This window comes from Nicotiana sylvestris, unplaced genomic scaffold, assembly GCF_000393655.2.
Source record: "Nicotiana sylvestris unplaced genomic scaffold, ASM39365v2 Un00001, whole genome shotgun sequence".
NCBI classification, from domain to species: Eukaryota; Viridiplantae; Streptophyta; class Magnoliopsida; order Solanales; family Solanaceae; genus Nicotiana; species Nicotiana sylvestris.
Genome location: NW_027184337.1, coordinates 440,251 through 465,100, shown reverse-complemented (window position 1 = coordinate 465,100; position 24,850 = coordinate 440,251). Strand labels below are relative to the sequence as shown.

Here is a 24,850-nt window from a genome sequence, read left to right as displayed (position 1 = left end):
CAAGATTATCAAATATCCGTGGGATATTATTGAAACTAAGTATGGTAGGACTACGGTGGTCAAATTAGGGTTATAAATTGTCTAATGAGCAAGAAGTTCATGCAATTATTCATTTTCTGCTTAAAAGTTAGGACCATATATGAATGCATCTGACACATACAAGTAATTGTGCGTTTGATTACGTGAGGCAAACGAATTTACCCCAATATTATTTTCAAAATAGAATCTACTATGTCATACATTAAAGAATAATGAGTCAATTATCCAAACAAGCTATAAAATAACTCTATCTAAACGAAAAATGTTGCACCGTAAAACACTCAAATCACAACGACAAGTTTGGCAGCTAATTTATTAGGGAGTTAAATATGTGAGTAATAAGCATTTGCATCCAATTCATAGGATGATATTACTGAGATGTTAAAGCTTTTAGTGGACAAAGAAACATCATTCGTCATTGCATTGTAGAGATTAATGATGGTAGATGGAATTATGAAAAAGTTGCCTGAAGATGTGGTAATTGATATACTTTTGAAGTTCACAGTGAAATCTCTTATACGATTTAAATGCATCTCCAGAACTTGGTATACTCTCGTACAATCCTCAACATTTATCAATCTTCATCTTAATCGCCCTACAACCAGAAAAAATGAATTCATTCTTTTCAGTAGCTCCATCAAAGTAGAACCTCACGGATTAAAAAATGTCATATCAATTATTTACAGTGATAATGACGATGATGTTAACTCCATCTTTACAGATCTAGATCCGCCATATCTGACCTTCAGTTATTACTATGCGTATAATGAACTAGTCGGCCCTTGCTATGGTTTACTTGCTTTGACAGATTTTGAAGTAATTATCTTATTAAATCCAGCTACTAGAAATTACATGCCACTCCCATCTAGCCCTTTTGTTTGTGCATAGGGTTTGAATCTCTCCATTATGGGTGGTGATGGGTTTGATTTTGATTGGATCGGGAAAGACTACAAGTTGATTAGGATTTTAGAAGTTTTTAAGGATGCTGATTGGTCTCCGGATGTGATAGATCAAAAAGTTGAGGTTTATGATTGTGAGCACGTGATTTTTGCCTTAACGAAAACTACTCCAAAAATAAATCAAAAAATATAATAAAAGTTTTTTTTTACTATGTAATTTTTGAATTTGCGTGGTATTAAATATTTGTGTTATGTCCGTAAATGTTTACTTTGTCATAATAAAATGAAAAAATAAAATAAAATACATATTGCATGCATATAGGATTTAATTATGCATTTAAGAGATAATTTAAATAAAATCACAAAAAATATGCATTCGTTCTATTTTTAAATATGTTACTGTATGATTAATGTTTTGACTATGTGTTAAATAGTTGTTATAGAGTAATTAATATATTTTTGTGAAGTTAAAATTGTTTTATAATTAAAATTGAAAATTTAAATTAGAAAAATGAATTAGTTGAAAAAGGAATAAAAAAATCGGACCTGGATTTAAATCCAGGCCCAATTACCCCAACAGCCCAATCCAACATCCCCTGTCCGGTCCAATTCAGACCAGACCAAACGACGTCGCTTCTGGATTTTTAATCTGGGACGTTGATTCATTTCAATCAAACGGTACAGTTCAGCCCCTGCACAAAAGAAACGACAACGTTTAGGGCAATCAAATCTGAACCGTTCATCCATCCTGATCCTACGGCCTCAAAAACTCACCCAGACCCGATCCATTTCACCCCCGGGTTGACCCTTTTCCCCAACTTAAACCAAACGATGTCGTTTGGTTAAGTGGATTGATCCTAGCCATCCATTCTACTTGATCCAACGGACGATACCAATCCACCCCACCCCTATATAAATCCCAAGCCTTACCCCGGCCCCTAACTGAACACCCCCCCCTCCTACACTGTTCATCATCGTCCCCCAAACCCCCACTCCTAACCCTAGCCGCCCTAGGATTCCACCGCCTGAAACCCGGCGGCATCAACGCCGCCGGTCACCAACTTAACACCCTAGGACCTCCTGAACATCCCCTACACGAATCCGACCTTAGTTTCCTTCGAATCAGGCCCCAACCCTTCGAATCTTAAATCGAAGGTTGGCCTGAAAACCTGATCTAAACCAATCAGCACCTAGTTAACACCATAGCTTCCCCTAGTCATCCTGAGTATGGATCTGTTGTTTGTTTGGCTCGAATCAGTTCCGAGCTTCTCGAATCTTCTTTTGAAGATTCGGACCAAACAAGAACAAGCTCAGATTTGTTTTAAGCTGACACCAAATGACCCCTAGGCTACCCTCACCCTTGTGTCATGTTTGGTTCTTCTCGAATCTGACCAGAAATGGTTAAATCCCAAATCGAATTTTTAAGAACCCTAAAAATACCAAACTTTCGGATTCTGTTCAGATTAAGTAAAGATTGAGGTTCAATCGACCTTAGTCGAAGTATTTTCAGTGGAAAATACTTCGACTAAGGTCTGTTTGATTTCAAACAAAAATCCAAATCCAAGCTGAGTTCGAGTCGGATTAGAATTGAAGATTCAAAGGTATTTTTTCTATTATTTTGTGTATTCTACGTGTGTTGTTGTTTGTCTTAATAACTTGTTAATTTTTCATGATTTTATTTGATTAATTCTGTCACCTTTGTCTCATGCATGTCTATATGGTCAAATATGAAACTGTTTCAGTTGGTTGTGATTGTTCATAATGTAAGTAATCGACTCGATTAAGTTCGTCATATTATGAATTCTCACTTATGATAATGCTAATAAAAAAACAATCTGCTTCTATTGTTTTAGACCAATTATGGACAATTGTTGTAGATAATCAGTTTAAATTAATACTCGTCAGTTAAATCACCCTTGTTTACATTTCAATGAGTCTGTCAAAATGAATGCTGTATATATGTTGATTTCTGAACCTGTAAGTTTCAGGGCATTGTCAGTATACTGACAATGCCCCTGCATTTATGTTGATCTGAATTTCAATTCAATTTTTTTGGTTCTGATAAGCTCTGCATAGTGTTAATGTGTTTGTATGCAAGTTCAGCTGCTCAATCTGAATTTAGCTTGTCCATTAGTTATTAGACATTGAGTTTGTTGGGTCAATTAACTAACAATGAAAGGACAGAATGTTATTTGATTTAGGAATTGGTTGTTAGCTGCTAAACAAGTTTAATTCAGATAACTTGGACAGTAATTACAGTAGGATTTTAGGGACATTTCTGGGAATGAAACAGATAAAACAGTAAGAGTAATATGATATAATAGTGGGCTGATAATGGAGTGTTAATGGCTATATTTAAGTAATAAAGGGGGAACAAGGGATAATGGGGCTGCTGAAAATCATGTTAGGATCACATAAAGTATTAAAAAGTAGTTTTTAATGGAAACTTTCTAATTTTTAAAGGGATAAAGGGTCCAGCCACCATGACAAAGGTGCAACCAGCCCTGTATAAATACAGGAGCTGGACAGCTTAAAAGGGCAGACCTTAGAGAATTTTAGGAGACTGGAAGAGATTTTGGAAGGGAGAAAAAATTAGTTTCCAGAGAGAGGGAAATCAGCTTTTCATAATAGAAGGGGAATCAGTTCTTTCAAGGAGTTTTAAGAGGGAAAAGAAGAGTTTTTTTTCAAAAAAATAAAGACCTTAGAGAATTTTAGGAGAGACTGGAAGAGATTTTGGAAGGGAGAAAAAATCAGTTTCCAGAGAGAGGGAAATCAGCTTTTCATAATAGAAGGGGAATCAGTTTCTTTCAAGGAGTTTTAAGAGGGAAAAGAAGAGTTTTTCAGAAAAAAAAAAAAAGCTTAGAGAGAGTTTAAAAACAGAGTTTAAGAGTTCTTTATTGAGAAATTTTAGGAAATTTGAGAGAGGGAAGTCAAGTAGAAACAGAAATTTGAAAAGGAAGATAGAAAGAAAAGAAAACAGAAACAGAAAAATCAGAAACAAGAAGTCCGAAACAGGAAAGAAACTGAAAAACTGAAAAATGTTACTTTTCTAGAATCTGTCCGTTGTTTGCTTGTGAATATTGTTCGGTGAAATCTGAAATTTTTCTCAAGTTTCTGTCACTATTCATCTGGGTTCTTCGGGTCTTATTATTGCTCAAATCTCTGGAAAAACAGGTATTCTGCTGATTTTGTTACTGCTGCTACTGCTGAATTTTACTCCTTCTGCCTTCATTTCCAGGTACATGTCTTTTAAAATCATGTGGTGAAAAGCTCCAACATGATGAATAGATGAAGTTTGAGAATTATAATTTTGTCTTCCACATGTTTAAATTCAGTAGTTCAAACTTCTGTTTTGTTTCGTGTAGGTTAATATGACAATATGCTTGATACGATAACTATTAGCTAATCATTCCCTTTTGAAGTTTTTGTATAAATATTGTAGCAAAGTTATTTATTTCGAATTTTCATTCAATATAAGTTGTATTTGAATCATTAAAATAGAGAACATGATAGAAAACTGGCCATTAATTGCATCTCTTAAAATTGCTAGTATAGACTAGTATGGAAATTTCAAGATAACAGCATTACTAGTCTATATTGTTAAACATCTGATTTTTAAGGCTAAGATAGTATTGATTGTATCTTGTTCATATTTAGCATAATAATGTTCATGTTCATAATCAATAGCCGAAAGATGCATCGATAAAATCTGTTATATTCACGATATTGGCATATGGTGAATGGTGTAGGGGTATATTCATGTTATATGTGATATTGTCTTCTTAAGTCAACGATTTTTTTATGTCGGCCAAATAACTCGTATAGGTTGAGAATAAAAATTGGGTTGATTAAGTATATTTCGAATTCAATCAATAGCAATTAATCAAAAATAATTAGGCCTATCAAATTAAGAACAAGCAATGTAGAAAGAGATTAGATTTATAATGTATAACAAGTTTAAGAGTGTAAATAGTAGCATTCGTTGCAAAAAGAATATTGAGAACTCTTCGAAAATATCATTTCCTTTCAAGAATTGAATTTTTTTAGTTTCATACGTTATTCACATTTTAGTATACATATGTTGTATTTACTAAAAATAGTGTTAATCACATGTTTATTCTTTTCTTTAAATTTGAATAGTTTGGAGGAATGTAATTCATACGCGAAATTATAATCAATGGGCGACATTCGATAAATTGTGAAATTTTTTTTAAGAGTATTTTAAATGAAGATTTCTCATAATATAATAAACAATTTGTGGAAAAATCCCTAATATCATTATAAATATTTTGCGCAATTAGGGATACGTTCGCGTACCATGATTATATTTTTAAAAGCAAAAATTCGGATTATGCGTACGCGCAATTTCGAGCGAATATTTAATAAAAGGATTTTTCCAAAAGCGTTAAACCAATTTCATAAAAACCCGAGATGTGCGGTTCACTATTTAAGAAAAACAAATATTCTTGATTCGACACAATTTCGAAAAAATGATTGTTTAATAAATATATTATCAAAAGTTATCGTGTACACGTACGCGTGACACAATTCCGCATTTTTAAATTTATAACACGAATATACGTACGCGTAATTCGATTCAAAGAAGGGTCCTCAATCACAATAAGTATAAGCGGTAGTAAAATCATGTAACATCAATATATTTAATAAAATCAAGATAATTAAGCCAATAATAAAAACAGTTAAGCGACCGTGCTAGAACCACGGAATTCGGAAATGCCTAACACCTTCTTCCGGATTAACAGAATTCCTTACTCAGGATTTCTGGTTCGCAGAATAATAAACAGAGTCATATTCTCCTCGATTCAGGGATTGAAATTGGTGACTTGGGACGCCTTAAAATTCCCAGGTGGCGACTCTGAAATAACTAAATAAATCCCGTTTCGACTGTCCTTTAATTGGAGAAAACTCCCCACGCGCCCCGCGGGCGCGGCAAAAAGGAGGTGCGACAGCTCTGGCGACTCTGCTGGGGACATCAAAAGTCAAACTGTAACCCAGAACCAGTGGTTCAGGGTTTAAAGAATTCGAGCTTAAAATATCTGTGTTAATTGGTTTTATTTACTATGAGATTTTCAACTGTTTATATGCTAATATGCTAAATGTTGCTGTTTACCGCTTTAATATTATTTGAATTGTGAATATATACAACTGCTACGAAACCCCCTTCTTTCTGAGTCTTCTGAATTTATGGTGTACACGTGCGCGTGACCCACCTTTCTGTTAGAGTCGTACCAAATAAGACGGAGTTGGGACAAGTAACTAGGCCGGGCAGACTTTCGTGCTCCCGGTACGTTGCCCCCGCTTCGGCTCAAACTGTCCGTTTGGGTAAGCCAGGTTTAGAACAATCAACCTAAGGTTTTACACTTAGAATAACTCAGCCATGTACCGGATCCCTAGTAGGAACGAATATTTGCATCATATGCATTTGGCCTTGGAGACTCAACACAGGGGTTGGGTCTGTCTAGGACAGGTGAACCCAAAATAAAAAGACCATCATGATGCATCCTACTTGTTACTTGTGCATTCATTTGCCTCGAACATGCTTGTTGACCAGCTTAAATAAAATCATGGTAAGAAGAAAGGAATAAAATGGGTTGTTTTAAATTTCGAAAAAGAGAAAAGGTTTTAAATCTTGAAAACTACTTTTTTAGTATAAATTTTCAAAAATGAATTTTGACTTTATCAAAATTAAATTTCAGATACAAAATGAGCATCACACAAAGCCCCTCATCCACAAGTACGGAAGAATTTCTATGTCAGCTTCAAATGTGGTGGTATGATTTAGGCGAAGACGGTCAAAAATGGGTCGTCAAGCATTTGGGAAATCTCACGGACATTATGAAAGTTAAACCCCGTGATGATCTGATTGCGGCGTTAGTAACTTTCTGGGATCCTGTTCACAATGTTTTTCGTTTCTCTGACTTCGAGCTTACTCCTACATTAGAGGAGATAGCTGGCTATGTTGGTTTTGACGGAAGTTTAAGAAATCAAAGCTTGATATTCACAAAGGCTCCTTCGGTACATCGATTCTTCGGTCTTCTGAACATCAGCAGTCAAATCAGGAAAAGCAATGTCATCAATGGATGTTGTTCCTTCAACTTTTTGTATTCAAGGTTCGGAAAGTCAGATGGGTTCGAAATTCATGAGAAAGGCCTTACTAATAAGCAAAACAAAGACACTTGGCAGATTCACCGTCGATTTGCTTTCATGGTGGCTTTTCTAGGAGTCATGGTCTTCCCAAATAAAGAGCGAACAATTGATATTCGCACCGCAAAAGTTGTGCAAATCCTTACCACCAAAGAAAATCACACCCTTGTCCCCATCATTCTATCAGATATTTATCGGGCTCTGACTTTATGTAAATCAGGAGCAACGGTCTTCGAAGGATGCAAAATTTTGTTGCAAATGTGGGTGATGGAGCATCTCCAACAACAACCCAAGATCATACAGTATGGGTCAAACAAAGCTAATTGCATTGAGAGCTATGAGGAAAGAACAAAAAATTATCAGGCTCCAGAAGGGATAGAAGCATGGGTATCTCATCTAAAAGCTTTAACGGCAAATCAAATTGAATGGACTCTGGGATGGCTCCCGATGAGGGAAGCAATACATATGTCAACCTCAAATAGTTATCTGCTACTATTGGGATTGAGAAGCATACAGCCATATGCACCGCTAAGAGTCCTAAGGCAACTAGGGAGATATCAAATAGTTCCTGATGATGAAGATTTGAGTATGCAAGTAATCGAATTACACCCAGAAGCCACTATTCCCGAAGCTCTACTTCAGCAGATGTGGAATGGATGTCGATACTTGAAAAGTGATACTCAAGTCCCAGACACTACAAAGGGTGAGATGAATCCTGGATATGCAAGGTGGTTCGAAAAACGGTCTCGCGTGGATGATGTACCAGAACCTGAGCTGAAAAGGCCAACAAAAAGACCCCATGTTCAAAACTTCAATGATAAAATCCAAGAGCGGTTGATCTGGGGAGAAAAAGAAAAAGGGTACAAAGCAACTATCCATGCCCTAAAAGAAAATCTGAGAAGCCTCAGTTTGGAAAAAGATTTACAAGCACAAGAAGCCGAAGGCGAGAAAAAGAGTCTAGTTTGTGAGAATGAAAATCTTCATGCTCGTTTCCAAAAAATGAAAAATGTTTCTGAAACGCCAAAGAGGAGCTGGAAGGATCAAAAAACCATTGCCAATCTCTTTTAAAGGATGCAAGATTATGATTCCATTCTTGCGGAAAATGAAAGGGCATTGAGCAAAGCAAAAGAAAAGATCCAACAATTAAACGAAGAAGCCAGATCTAACAAGGAACGCCAAGATAGGCAATCCGAAAAAGACAAGGCACAATTCAAGAAGGAAAAAGACTATTGGATGCGATCAGAAGACCAGCTTCGTGCACAACTAGAAGAGGCAAGAAGATGCAACAGAGAACACCAACAAGCAGACCTCGACAGGGAAAGAGCGCAAGCAAGATTAGAGCAGGCCAGACTCCGAGCTTTGTTAGAATCAGCTCTAGATCGTGAGAACCGTGTCAGAGATATAGCCACCACTCGTCAGCAGCAATTACAAGACCAAGACCAACGTCTCCAAGGTTTCAGGGCACAAATCCACGACCTGGCAGTCTTCACATCTCAAAGTTATGTAAACTGCCAAGGAATGGATTATGAAAGATTTACTGAGCATGCGCCCACTTTTGCTCGTCATCTAGCAATGGAGTTGGAAAGGATGTATCGTACGCTGGGAGGCCATCCGGGTCAAGCACCACATTGAGCAGATAATCCAATATTTGACAACAAAAATGGAAAGTGGGGCATGTTGTGAGATGTTATGAATTGTATCTTTTATTTTGATTTAAGTGTGTGTGTTTTCAAGCCATTTTCTTAAAGTTTTCAAATGTAATTCCATCTTTGTGTAATGAATAAAAATGATTGCCTTTGGTCCGAACTACGCAAGGTCTGATTCATGTAAGAGCATGATACGTAGGCAATCTCTCAGATTCGACCACCACGATAAAAGATATATATAATAAATAAAAATGAATAACAATAAAAATTTCAAGAAGGCTGGGACGACACAAGCAGCCGAGCAAATGCATAATAGAAAGGGATTATTTGTCTAGGAGCATTGCATCTCAACGTGTGATTATATATGTGTTAAACTCTCAAAACTAACAAGTTTGTTCATTTCCAGAATTCAAGCAGTTAGTTTCTCTAAAGAGTATACTGGCATATTATCACTATCACACAAGATCAAAAGGACCGATACCCGAAAGTATGTCTATCCCAGATGTTGACACAGGTATGGAGATAGAAGAGATGGATGTCGGGAAAATGAAAGAAGAGATGTTTAAGCTCAAGCAGCAAATGGCTGAGATGTACCAAGCTTGGTCTACAGGACAGTTACCCCCATCTTACCCAAATAACCCTGCTCCATCAATGACCCAAACTCAGGATAATATCACCACCGAATTATCCCCAAGTTTCCCCATTTATCAGCACTACCGAGGCACCACCTCTCAGACACCACAGTCTCCACCTCCAAAACCAGTTCCGTACTTTCCTCCACCTATGACTCCTGTTTTCGTAGCACCTCCCCCTGCTACATTTCACAAATCTCCTAGTGAGCCTACATTCCAGGCCCAGGACAACCAATATTACCCCCCGGAGCCTACCTTCAAAGCCTCCAAAATCAATTCCACTGCTCCTCTGTTTGATCTCCCAACCGAAATTGACAAGCCAGCCAAAAATGTTGAACAAGAAGAGATGTTCAGGAAGGTCAAAAGTCTAGAATAATCGTTCCGAGACATGCGGGGGTTAGGTGGGCAAGTCAGTGTAGCATACAAAGATTTATGCTTATTCCCTAATGTGCAATTGCCAGTTGGCTTCAAGATGCCCAAATTTGACCTATACAGCGGGCACGGCGACCCAGTAGCCCACTTAAGGGGTTTCTGTAGCAAGATGCGAGGAGCTGGAGGAAAGGATGAATTATTGATGGCTTACTTCAGTCAAAGTCTAAGCGGATCAGCTTTGGAGTGGTATACACGCCAGGACCATGGAAGATGGTACACCTGGGATGACCTGGCACAGGCATTCGCATACCATTTCCAATACAATCTGGAAATCATCCCAGATCGATTATCTTTGACCAAATTTGAGAAGAAACACAATGAAAGTTTCAGAGAGTATGGTTTTCGGTGGAGAGAACAGGCAGCAAGAGTAGATCCTCCTATGAAGGAGAGCGAAATGGTAGACTACTTCCTCCAAGCCTTGGAACCAACTTACTATGCCTACTTGGTTTCAGCGGTTGGAAAATCATTCAACGAAGTAGTAAAGATGGGAGGTATGGTGGAAGAAGGCCTCAAGACAAATAAAATCATGAGCTATTCAGCAATTAAGGCAACTACTCAAGCTATCCAAGGCGGGGTAGGAGGAATCGGAAGAAAGAAGAGGGAGGAAACAGCCGTAGTTGATTCGGGAATTTGGCCGGGACCCAGAGGTTCACCGCTTTACTATAATCAACAACGACCTCGCCCATCAGCTTACCACCATGATTCATCCCAACACTACTATCACCCTTCAGAGCCTCATTTTTCCATTAACCATGCTCAAGCATACAATCAGCCACCAGTTCACACCAATTGGCGTGCTCCTGTCACATCAAATACTTACCCACGAGCCTATCCCGGACCAAGTTTCAGGCCTAGGCCAGCATTCAGGGGAGAAAGGGAACAGAAAAAGAAAACTTACACTCCATTGGGAGAGTCTTACACTAGTCTGTTCCACAGGCTGAGACAGTTAGACATGCTGAGACCAATACAATCCAAATTACCCAATCCTCCACCAAAGAATCTGGATTACACCATTAGCTGTGAATATTGCTCCGGTGCACCAGGCCATGATACGGAGAAATGTTGGCATTTGAAAAATGCAATACAAGAGTTGATTGATACTAATAAAATCGAGGTTCAAACCCCCGAAGCTCCAAATATCAATAGAAATCCAATGCCAGCCCATCAAGAGGCTAATATGATAGAAATCGTACAAGCTGATGGGAAGACAAAGAAGCCGTCACAAACTGTCATGATGATCAAGTCTTATGAAACCAAGCCAGATAAGCAGTTAATGGAGGAGAAGCCGGTGTCTAAGCAGAACAAAAATGGTGATGAACCGTCTATGATAGTCGATGAGGGATCATCGAGCAAAGTTGCCGCAAAACAAGAAAGGCCGAAAGTGATAGTACCAGGGGTTGCTAACAAACCCATTGTATTCGTGGAAGGAGCCCGTACAGATCGGGTTATTATTGCACCTGTAATCCAGCTGCCGGTCATCAACAACAAAGCCATCCCATGGAACTATGAACGGGTGACTGTAATGTACAAGGGCAAAGAAATCAAGGAAGAAGTGTGTGAGGTGCAAGGCTTGACACGTTCGGGAAGATGTTTTACTCCCGAAGAGTTGAGAAAAACTAAAAACAATCCAATGCCAACAAAGAGAGCTGTGACGGAAGAAGAGGCGGAGGAGTTTTTAAGAAAAATGAAACTCCATGATTATTCTGTTGTGGATCAATTAAAGAAGACCCCCGCTCAAATTTCATTGTTGTCATTACTGATCCATTCAGAGGAACACCGTCTGGCGTTGATGAAAATCCTGAATGAAGCTCATGTTCCTGAAAAGATCTCTGTAAATCATTTGGGCAAAATAGCCAACAGAATCTTTGAAACAAACAGAATTACATTTGCTGATGATGAATTACCTGTGGAAGGTACCGAGCACAACAGAGCTCTTTACCTCACCGTGAAATGTGAAAACTCCGTAGTAACCCGGGTATTGGTTGACAATGGGTCCAGTGCAAACATATGCCCTCTCTCCACTTTAAACAAATTAAAAATTAAAGAGGAGAGGATCCAGAAGAATAGTATCTGCGTACGAGGATTTGACGGTGGAAGCAGAGATTCATTTGGCGACATAGTGTTGGAACTAACTATAGGGCCAGTTGAATTCACAATGGAATTCCAAGTGTTGGACATGACTGTTTCTTACAACTTGTTGTTGGGTCGACCATGGATCCATGCTGCTAAAGCAGTCCCGTCAACACTACATCAGGCTGTCAAGTTCGAATGGGATCATCAAGAAATAGTCGTGCATGGAGAAGAAAGTTTAAATGCTCACAACAGTACCATTGTACCGGTCAAGGGAACAGAAATTGACCAAGGACCATGGGTATACCAAGTGTCCGACACGGTGTCAGTAGAGAAAATTCCAGAAGGGAAATACCTTCCGAATCCAAGGATATCCTCTGCATCAGTCATGGTAGCTTATGAAATGTTAAAGAATGGCTTTATACCCGGCAAAGGTCTGGGCTTATCTCTGCAAGGAATTGTACAACCAGTATCTCTCCCCGAGAACTGGGGAACATTTGGTTTAGGGTTCATACCCACTGCCAATGACGTGACAAGGGCTAGGAAGTTGAAACACCAAACATGGGTTCTTCCAAAACCAGTCCCACATCTGTCAAAGTCTTTTGTCAAGACCGGCGCTAAAAATCGCCCGATAACAACAATTCCTAAATCCCGGGTCAATCCTGAGAAGGAATTAATTGAAAGGTTCGAGAAATTGTTTAGTGATGTGAATATGTTGGAAAGCGGAGAAGGGTGTAGCAACGCAGAAGTTCAATTCGTTGGGCCAGAAACAAAGCTCAATAATTGGAAAGCCACTCCTCTCCCAATTCGAAAGGAGTCTTGGTAGTTTATTTTGATTTTCTTTCAGTTTGTTTGGGTTATTTCAAGGTTGTAATCCCAAAGTTTATCTTACAGTTGGTTTGAAGTGTGCAAAACCTTGTTATCTTTCATCATCCAATAAAAAGCAGTTTCCTTTTTATTATCATTCCTAATAGCTTTCTTTTCTTTTTCTTCTTTTCTGTACAGTTCCTTTTACGCTGGCTCTAGTGATATGGCATGCATGAGGAATCCTCAGCCCAGTCTTAAAAATCAATCTGGTTCCGAAATATTAATTCAAGAAATATATTGTGATTATGAATCAGAATATGATGAAGATGAGGTTTTTGAAGAGATTAGTAAAGAGTTAATTCACTTTGAGGAAAAAATCAAACCTAACTTGAGTGATACCGAGGACGTCAATATAGGGGACACGAGTAATGTCCGGGAAACTAAAATAAGTGTCCATCTCGAACCAAAGATCCGAGAAGAGTTAATTAAAGCACTCATAGAATTCAAAGATGTTTTTGCATGGTCGTATGACGACATGCCGGGCTTGAGCACTGATTTAGTGGTCCACAAATTGCCCACCGATCCAACGGTGCCTCCTGTCAAGCAGAGGCTGAGAAAATTCAAGCCTGATATGAGTATGAGAATTAAGGAAGAAATCACCAAACAATTGGAAGCAAAGGTCATTCGAGTCACTCGATATCCTGTTTGGTTGGCTAATGTCGTTCCTGTGCCAAAGAAAGACGGCAAAATTAGAGTATGCGTCGACTATCGCAATCTCAACAAAGCAAGTCCAAAGGATAATTTCCCATTACCCAATATCCATATTTTGATCGACAATTGTGCCAAGCATGATATAGGGTCTTTCGTGGATTGTTATGCCGGGTATCATCAAATTCTAATGGATGAAGAAGATGCAGAAAAGACGGCATTCATCACACCATGGGGAACTTATTGCTATCGGGTAATGCCATTCGGTTTAAAGAACGCCGGGGCAACCTATATGAGAGCAATGACCACAGTGTTTCATGATATGATACACAAGGAAATTGAGGTGTACGTGGATGATGTGATCATAAAATCAAAGCATCAGGCCGACCACGTTGGGGATTTGAGGAAGTTTTTCTTGAGACTTCGCAGATACAACCTCAAGCTTAACCCTGCCAAATGCGCATTTGGAGTTCCATCCGGAAAGTTGCTGGGATTCATAGTCAGTTGACGAGGCATCGAGCTAGATCCGTCAAAGATTAAAACCATCCAAGAACTGCCACCTCCAAAAAACAAAACTGAAGTAATGAGTTTGTTGGGGAGGTTAAATTATATCATCAAGTTTATTGCTCAGCTCACGACAACCTGTGAGCCAATTTTCAAATTGTTAAAAAAGGATGTTGTGGTCAATTGGACCGATGAGTGTCAAGAAGCGTTCGATAAAATAAAAGGGTACTTGTCGAACCCACCCGTGTTGGTCCCGCCAGAGCCAGGAAGACCTTTGATTCTTTACTTAACGGTTTTGGAAAATTCATTTGGTTGCGTATTGGGGCAACATGACCTCACTGGCAGAAAAGAACAGGCCATCTACTACCTTAGCAAGAAGTTCACAGCTTATGAGGTTAAGTATACTCATCTGGAAAAGACATGTTGCGCCCTAACATGGGTAGCTCAAAAATTGAAACACTATTTGTCATCCTACACTACTTACCTCATTTCTCGGTTGGATCCATTGAAATACATTTTTCAAAAGCCTATGCCAACGGGAAGACTTGCAAAGTGGCAGATATTGCTCACGGAATTCGACATCATCTATGTGACTAGAACTGCAATGAAGGCTCAAGCACTGGCCGATCATTTAGCCGAAAACCCGGTCGATGAGGAATATGAGCCGTTGAAGACTTATTTTCCTGATGAAGAAACAATGCATATCGACGAGGTGGAACAAATGGAAAAACCTGGCTGGAAACTTTTCTTTGATGGAGCCGCTAACATGAAAGGAGTCGGAATAGGAGCTGTAATCATTTCTGAAACAGGGAATCACTATCCTGTTACGGCTCAATTGCGATTTTATTGCACCAATAATATGGCTGAATATGAAGCTTGCATTTTGGGGTTAAGGCTAGCTGCAGACATGGGTATCCGAGAAATCTTAGTCATGGGAGATTCGGATCTTTTGGTACATCAAATTCAAGGAGAATGGGAAACCCGAGACTTGAAGCTCATACCATACCGACAATGTCTACATGATCTTTGTCAGCGGTTTCAATCAGTGGAATTCCAACATATTCCAAGAATCCATAATGAGGTGGCCGATGCATTGGCTACCCTGGCATCAATGTTGCACCATCCGGACAAAGCTTATGTAGATCCGATACATATTCAAGTCCACGATCAACACGCTTATTGCAATATGGTTGAAGAAGAATTTGATGGTGAACCATGGTTCCACGACATCAAGGAGTATATCAGAATGGGGATATATCCCGCACAAGCCACAGGAGATCAAAAGAGGACCATTAGGCGATTAGCAAATGGATTCTTCTTAAGCGGAGGAGTTTTGTATAAAAGAACACCAGATCTTGGATTATTAAGATGCATAGATGCCAGACAAGCTACAGCTGTCATGTCTGAAGTACATTCAGGAGTTTGCGGACCCCACATGAGTGGATATGTGTTGGCAAAGAAAATCCTCCGAGATGGTTACTATTGGCTTACCATGGAGCGAGATTGTATCAGTTTTGTGCGCAAGTGTCATCAATGCCAAATACACGGAGATTTGATTCATTCTCCACCATCCGAGTTGCACACAATGTCGGCACCATGGCCCTTCGTTGCCTGGGGCATGGATGTGATTGGACCAATTGAGCCGGCAGCATCCAATGGGCACAGGTTCATTCTGGTAGCTATTGATTATTTTACCAAATGGGTTGAGGCCAAGACATTCAAATCAGTGACCAAGAAAGCTGTGGTCGATTTTGTCCACTCAAATATCATATGTCGATTCGGAATCCCGAAGGTGATCATCATAGATAACGGTGCTAATCTTAATAGCAACCTAATGAAGGAAGTATGTCAACAGTTTAAGATTACACATCGCAACTCTACCCCATATCGGCCCAAGGCGAATGGAGCAGTAGAAGCAGCCAACAAAAACATAAAGAAGATACTTCGGAAAATGATAGAAGGTTCAAAACAATGGCATGAAAAATTACCATTTGCGTTATTGGGATACCGCACTACTGTTCGCACTTCAGTAGGAGCAACTCCCTATTTGTTGGTATATGGCACTGAAGCAGTAATTCCTGCAGAAGTTGAGATTCCTTCCCTTCGGATCATTGCCGAAGCAAAGATTGATGATGATGAATGGGTCAAAACCCGTCTGGAACAGTTAAACTTGATTGATGAAAAACGATTGACTGCAGTATGCCATGGTCAATTATATCAAAGAAGAATAGAAAGAGCATACAACAAAAAGGTGCGTCCTCGGAAGCTTGAAGTAGGTCAGCATGTGCTGAAACGTATTCTTCCACATCAGGTTGAAGCAAAGGGCAAATTTGCCCCGAATTGGCAAGGACCATTCATTGTGACCAGAGTATTATCGAATGGTGCACTATGCTTAACAGACATTGAAGGCAAATGCATAGATATGGCGATCAATTCTGACACGGTAAAGAGATATTATGCCTAACTTTTTGAGTGTTTGTATTTAGCATTATTTCGAAGATTGGAATGACAAAGGCAATTTATTCTACTATCCAAACACTATACCATTTGCTTCCCCTATGAGCCATACTTGTTTCTTTCCTACCCTCTCTTGGAATCAATAGAATTAAAAAAAAAAAAATCATCACTCTTATTGGTGAACTACGTTTGACCTGATTCCTCAAAGAAGGATACGTAGGCGCTTCACGGCTCGGTCATAGGGTGCACCATATACATAAAATGTGCACAAAAAGAAACATCAAGCGACCCCAATTAAGGAACTGGGGCAAGAATTCTATTGGAAACAAGAAAAGATTCCAAGAGTCGTAATTTTAAACACATACCAAAATTGTTTAGCTTTTCCATTTCTAACCCCATACCATAAAGACCTTTCGACCAATCTTAGAAAAATTCTAAGTCAAGCAAATGAAGATGGTTCATAACATTCTAGTACAAACAAGAAAAGAAAGTAAAAACGAGAGAGTCTTATAGGTGAAAACCCAAACGGGCACCATAAGGCGACGGAAGTTGAGAGAAAAGTAAAAATGAGAGAGTCTTATTGGTGAAAACCTTTGTAGGCACCATAAGGCGAAAAGGAAGTGAGAAATAAACAAATGAGGAAAGTTTATCAGTGAAAACTTTTTAAGACATTGCAAGTCCAACAGGTCTGTGAAATGAGAAATAAAGTTGGGTTGTGGAAATTTTGGCAAAAACGAAAATGAGACAATTGAAAGGAGATTGATTAAAAGACTGGGTTGATTAATCCGAAATGCATACCCTGATCATTGGTGCCAGTAACTCCAATCAGATAAGTTTTCATTCTTGCTCCAACAGTCATCCAAAATTGGATTTTTCTTTTTATTCTATAATTGTCGAAATCAACGTGTTTCGTCACTAATAATCTTACTTTTCTAAAAGCTTTGAAATAAATTTTATTCCAAACAAATAAGAAGGAATTTCAAGGTATACTACCAAGATTCAAGGTTACAGGATGAAAAATACGGCCACAAAAAGTGGAAGATAAAGGATATGGGTGTAAGAAAGGTGAAATCAAAAATGGATCAGCAAAGTCAGAAGGGACATATGATTACAGTTAAAAGGGTTCGAAGGAAAACATACAGAGGGGAATCCTATAGTCAAGGATCAATTACAAAGACAAAACAGTCTTTTCAACCATTCCAAGGCAATAAAGAGAGATAAAGAGAAGCATCACCATCTGCAAGAATACCACAGCAAACCAACCTGCTTTAAACTAACGAAGTTTTCTTTGATTTAAAACAGGGGCAAGTATAATATTTGTGTCAGGAAATACCCGATAAGAAGTTAAGAAATTAAAGAAGTCAGGCGTCCACCTGGAGAATGAGGATGAGAAAAGGAGAAGTCAGGCGTCCACCTGGAGAATGAGGATGAAAAAAGGAGAAGTCAGGCGTCCACCTGGAGAATGAGGACAGAGAATTAAAGAAGTCAGGCGTCCACCTGGAGAATGAGGATGAAGAATTGAAGAAGTCAGGCGTCCACCTGGAGAATGAGGATGAGAATGGAAGAAATCAGGCGTCCACCTGGAGAATGAGGATGAGAAAAGAAGAAATCAGGCGTCCACCTGGAAAATGAGGATGAGAATTAAAGAAGTCAGGCGTCCACCTGGAGAATGAGGATGAAGAATTAAAGAAGTCAGGCGTCCACCTGGAGAATGAGGATGAAGAATTAAAGAAGTCAGGCGTCCACCTGGAGAATGAGGATGAAGAATTAAAGAAGTCAGGCGTCCACCTGGAGAATGAGGATAAAGAAATTGAAGAAATCAGGCGTCCACCTGGAGAATGAGGATGAAAAATTGAAGAAGTCAGGCGTCCACCTGGAGAATGAGGATGAAGAAAGAAAAGAAACAGTCAAGGCACCCACCTGAAGAACGAGGGAATGAAATTGAAATGTTGAAATCAAAAGCCCGCTCATATGGAAAAGGAGCACACTTAGAATCAATAAAGCAGAGAAGTCCAACAGAATCCCCAACAAGAAACGCAAGGGCATGATCTAGATAAGATTTTTATAATTCCTGTATCATAATCTAGTTTAGTTTTTGTATTACCTTTGAAGTAAGGTGTAATAAGGAGGTCAGCAAGCAGTAAAAACAGCACGAAGCAGCAGTAACATCACAGTCCCACGGTAGTCCCAGCTACCCAAAACTTCCCGAACTACATTGACCTGATTCCTTTATAGCCAAGGATATGTAGGAAACCTTTGAAGCAGAGGTTCGGTCAAATCTTTCTAAAAATGCTTCCCACGGAGTATTCGAACGGGCAAAAATCGCTCGTATCCGCTCACTTTATCTTTGCACGAAAACTCTTCGAGTTTCCGCACAAAGAGGGGCAGCTGTGAGCACGTGATTTTTGCCTTAACGAAAACTACTCCAAAAATAAATCAAAAAATAAAATAAATTTCTCGTTACTGTGTAATTTTTGAATTTGCGTGGTATTAAATATTTGTGTTATGTCCGTAAATGTTTACTTTGTCATAATAAAATGAAAAAATAAAATAAAATACATATTGCATGCATATAGGATTTAATTATGCATTTAAGAGATAATTTAAATAAAATCACAAAAAATATGCATTCGTTCTATTTTTAAATATGTTACTGTATGATTAATGTTTTGACTATGTGTTAAATAGTTGTTATAGAGTAATTAATATATTTTTGTGAAGTTAAAATTGTTTTATAATTAAAATTGAAAATTTAAATTAGAAAAATGAATTAGTTGAAAAAGGAATAAAAAAACCGGACCTGGATTTAAATCCAGGCCCAATTACCCCAACAGCCCAATCCAACATCCCCTGTCCGGTCCAATTCAGACCAGACCAAACGACGTCGCTTCTGGATTTTTAATCTGGGACGTTGATTCATTTCAATCAAACGGTCCAGTTCAGCCCCTGCACAAAAGAAACGACGACGTTTAGGGCAATCAAATCTGAACCGTTCATCCATCCTAATCCTACGGCCTCAAAAACTCACCCAGACCCGATCCATTTCACCCCCGGGTTGACCCCTTTCCCCAACTTAAACCAAACGATGTCGTTTGGTTAAGTGGATTGATCCTAGCCATCCATTCTACTTGATCCAACGGACGATACCAATCCACCCCACCCCTATATAAATCCCAAGCCTTACCCCGGCCCCTAACTGAACACCCCCCCTCCTACACTGTTCATCATCGTCCCCCAAACCCCCACTCCTAACCCTAGCCGCCCTAGGATTCCACCGCCTGAAACCCGGCGGCATCAACGCCGCCGGTCACCAACTTAACACCCTAGGACCTCCTGAACATCCCCTACACGAATCCGACCTTAGTTTCCTTCGAATCAGGCCCCAACCCTTCGAATCTTAAATCGAAGGTTGGCCTGAAAACCTGATCTAAACCAATCAGCACCTAGTTAACACCATAGCTTCCCCTAGTCATCCTGAGTATGGATCTGTTGTTTGTTTGGCTCGAATCAGTTCCGAGCTTCTCGAATCTTCTTTTGAAGATTCGGACCAAACAAGAACAAGCTCAGATTTGTTTTAAGCTGACACCAAATGACCCCTAGGCTACCCTCACCCTTGTGTCATGTTTGGTTCTTCTCGAATCTGACCAGAAATGGTTAAATCCCAAATCGAATTTTTAAGAACCCTAAAAATACCAAACTTTCGGATTCTGTTCAGATTAAGTAAAGATTGAGGTTCAATCGACCTTAGTCGAAGTATTTTCAGTGGAAAATACTTCGACTAAGGTCTGTTTGATTTCAAACAAAAATCCAAATCCAAGCTGAGTTCGAGTCGGATTAGAATTGAAGATTCAAAGGTATTTTTTCTATTATTTTGTGTATTCTACGTGTGTTGTTGTTTGTCTTAATAGCTTGTTAATTTTTCATGATTTTATTTGATTAATTCTGTCACCTTTGTCTCATGCCCGTCTATATGGTCAAATATGAAACTGTTTCAGTTGGTTGTGATTGTTCATAATGTAAGTAATCGACTCGATTAAGTTCGTCGATATTATGAATTCTCACTTATGATAATGCTAATAAAAAAACAGTCTGCTTCTATTGTTTTAGACCAATTATGGACAATTGTTGTAGATAATCAGTTTAAATTAATACTCGTCAGTTAAATCACCCTTGTTTACATTTCAATGAGTCTGTCAAAATGAATGCTGTATATATGTTGATTTCTGAACCAGTAAGTTTCAGGGCATTGTCAGTATACTGACAATGCCCTTGCATTTATGTTGATCTGAATTTCAATTCAATTTTTTTTGGTTCTGATAAGCTCTGCATAGTGTTAATGTGTTTGTATGCAAGTTCAGCTGCTCAATCTGAATCTAGCTTGTCCATTAGTTATTAGACATTGAGTTTGTTGGGTCAATTAACTAACAATGAAAGGACAGAATGTTATTTGATTTAGGAATTGGTTGTTAGCTGCTAAACAAGTTTAATTCAGATAACTTGGACAGTAATTACAGTAGGATTTTAGGGACATTTCTGGGAATGAAACAGATAAAACAGTAAGAGTAATATGATATAATAGTGGGCTGATAATGGAGTGTTAATGGCTATATTTAAGTAATAAAGGGGGAACAAGGGATAATGGGGCTGCTGAAAATCATGTTAGGATCACATAAAGTATTAAAAAGTAGTTTTTAATGAAAACTTTCTAATTTTTAAAGGGATAAAGGGTCCAGCCACCATGACAAAGGTGCAACCAGCCCTGTATAAATACAGGAGCTGGACAGCTTAAAAGGGCAGACCTTAGAGAATTTTAGGAGACTGGAAGAGATTTTGGAAGGGAGAAAAAATCAGTTTCCAGAGAGAGGGAAATCAGCTTTTCATAATAGAAGGGGAATCAGTTCTTTCAAGGAGTTTTAAGAGGGAAAAGAAGAGTTTTTTTTCAAAAAAAAAAAAGACCTTAGAGAATTTTAGGAGAGACTGGAAGAGATTTTGGAAGGGAGAAAAAATCAGTTTCCAGAGGGAGGGAAATCAGCTTTTCATAATAGAAGGGGAATCAGTTTCTTTCAAGGAGTTTTAAGAGGGAAAAGAAGAGTTTTTCAGAAAAAAAAAAAAAAAAGTTTAGAGAGAGTTTAAAAATAGAGTTTAAGAGTTCTTTATTGAGAAATTTTAGGAAATTTGAGAGAGGGAAGTCAAGTAGAAACAGAAATTTGAAAAGGAAGATAGAAAGAAAAGAAAACAGAAACAGAAAAATCAGAAACAAGAAGTCCGAAACATGTTACTTTTCTAGAATCTGTCCGTTGTTTGCTTGTGAATATTGTTCGGTGAAATCTGAAATTTTTCTCAAGTTTCTGTCACTATTCATCTGGGTTCTCAAGTTTCAGAAAAATCAGAAACAAGAAGTCCGAAACAGGAAAGATACTGAAAATCTGAAAAATGTTACTTTTCTAGAATCTGTCCGTTGTTTGCTTGTGAATATTGTTCGGTGAAATCTGAAATTTTTCTCAAGTTTCTGTCACTATTCATCTGGGTTCTTCGGGTCTTATTATTGCTCAAATCTGTGGAAAAACTGGTATTCTGCTGATTTTGTTACTGTTGCTACTGCTGAATTTTACTCCTTCTGCCTTCATTTCCAGGTACATGTCTTTTAAAATCATTTGGTAAAAAGCTCCAACATGATGAATAGATGAAGTTTGAGAATTATAATTTTGTCTTCCACATTTTTAAATTCAGTAGTTCAAACTTCTGTTTTGTTTCGTGTAGGTTAATATGACAATATGCTTGATACGATAACTATTAGCTAATCATTCCCTTTTGAAGTTTTTGTATAAATATTGTAACAAAGTTATTTATTTCGAATTTTCATTCAATATAAGTTGTATTTGAATCATTAAAATAGGGAACATGACAGAAAACTGGCCATTAATTGCATCTCTTAAAATTGCTAGTATAGACTAGTATGGAAATTTTAAGATAACAGCATTACTAGTCTATATTGTTAAACATCTGATTTTTAAGGCTAAGATAGTATTGATTGTATCTTGTTCATATTTAGCATAATAATGTTCATGTTCATAATCAATAGCCGAAAGATGCATCGATAAAATCTGTTATATTCACGATATTGGCATATGGTGAATGGTGTAGGGGTATATTCATGTTATATGTGATATTGTCTTCTTAAGTCAACGATTTTTTATGTCGGCCAAATAACTCGTATAGGTTGAGAATAAAAATTGGGTTGATTAAGTATATTTCGAATTCAATCAATAGCAATTAATCAAAAATAATTAGGCCTATCAAATTAAGAACAAGCAATGTAGAAAGAGATTAGATTTATAATGTATAACAAGTTTAAGAGTGTAAATAGTAGCATTCGTTGCAAAAAGAATATTGAGAACTCTTCGAAAATATCATTTCCTTTCAAGAATTGAATTTTTTTAGTTTCATACGTTATTCACATTTTAGTATACATATGTTGTATTTACTAAAAATAGTGTTAATCACATGTTTATTCTTTTCTTTAAATTTGAATAGTTTGGAGGAATGTAATTCATACGCGAAATTATAATCAATGGGCGACATTCGATAAATTGTGAAATTTTTTTTAAGAGTATTTTAAATGAAGATTTCTCATAATATAATAAACAATTTGTGGAAAAATCCCTAATATCATTATAAATATTTTGCGCAATTAGGAATACGTTCGCGTACCCTGATTATATTTTTAAAAGCAAAAATTCGGATTATGCGTACGCGCAATTTCGAGCGAATATTTAATAAAAGGATTTTTCCAAAAGCGTTAAACCAATTTCATAAAAACCCGAGATGTACGGTTCACTATTCAAGAAAAACAAATATTCTTGATTCGACACAATTTCGAAAAAATGATTGTTTAATAAATATATTATCAAAAGTTATCGTGTACACGTACGCGTGACACAATTCCGCATTTTTAAATTTATAACACGAATATACGTACGCGTAATTCGATTCAAAGAAGGGTCCTCAATCACAATAAGTATAAGCGGTAGTAAAATCATGTAACATCAATATATTTAATAAAATCAAGATAATTAAGCCAATAATAAAAACAGTTAAGCGACCGTGCTAGAACCACGGAATTCGGAAATGCCTAACACCTTCTTCCGGATTAACAGAATTCCTTACTCAGGATTTCTGGTTCGCAGAATAATAAACAGAGTCATATTCTCCTCGATTCAGGGATTGAAATTGGTGACTTGGGACGCCTTAAAATTCCCAGGTGGCGACTCTGAAATAACTAAATAAATCCCGTTTCGACTGTCTTTTAATTGGAGAAAACTCCCCACGCGCCCTGCGGGCGCGGCAAAAAGGAGGTGCGACAATGATTTGCACACTGATTCTTGGAGAGAATTCCGTGTGGGTCAACAGTTTCCTAAAGTTCATTGGTTGCCACATTTCGAGATCTTTCATAAAGGAGCCTTTCATTGGTATGCAAATATAGTTGACACAATGGTAATTCTTTCTTTTGACATGAGTACTGAGATATTTCGCACCATGATGATGCCTGATTCTTTCAATGACTACGATGGGAAGTATTATAGCCTTGTAATCTTGAATGAGTCCCTAACATTAATTTGTTACCCCGATTCATATGCCGAGACTGATCTAACACAAGATTCAATGGATGTATGGATAATGATGGACTACGGTATACGTGATTCATGGACTAAGAAATACATAATTAGACCTCCTCCATTCAAATCCCCATTAACAATTTGGAAGAATCACTTATTGTTTCTTCAAAACAAAAGTGGACTTCTTATTTCCTATGATCTTATTTCCAATGAAGCCAAGGAGTTCAACTTATAAGGGTATCCTCAAAGTTTGCGCATTATAGTTTACAAGAAAAGTTTGATTTCAATTCCAAAAAGAGTACACGGGTCTAGTTCATCTTAACGTAATGAATACTATGGGTGGGCATAGTTTGGGCAAATCAAAAATCCAAATCGAAATCCGATTTTTTAAAATTTTTGGTTGGATTTTCGGATTACGGATTGGATTTTGGATTTAATTTTAAAATATTTGGATTTCGGATTGGATGTTGGATTTGGTACTTTGGATTTTTGGATATCCGAAAATCCAAATATTTTATACTTTATATTTCGTACGTTATCTATATGTCAATAATAATAAGTTAAATACCCTATCCATTAGATATTATTTCATATATGTAATATTAGTTACTATGATACTGTTAGAATACATTCTATTTGGACATGGTTTTACTATTACTGCTTCTTATAAGCCGTATTAATGTCTTTGTTGCATTTTCTTGATAGTAATTTCATTAATTGAATACTTTATTTGGATGATTGCGGTGATAATGAGTAACTTTTTCAGGCAATTTAATATGAGTACTTCATTTGGATACTAATTTTTGTAAAAAGAAGAAACATGTCAACTTATAAGCTCAAAACCGAAAATCCAAAATATCCAACCCGATTAATTC

The 24,850-nt window shown here is 37.8% G+C and overlaps 1 pseudogene; it reads left to right on the top strand.

Annotated features, from left to right (window-relative positions):
- The first annotated feature begins 474 nt into the window (after positions 1–474).
- Positions 475–24,297, top strand: LOC104219622 (F-box/kelch-repeat protein At3g06240-like; annotated as a pseudogene).
- Positions 24,298–24,850: the final 553 nt, after the last annotated feature.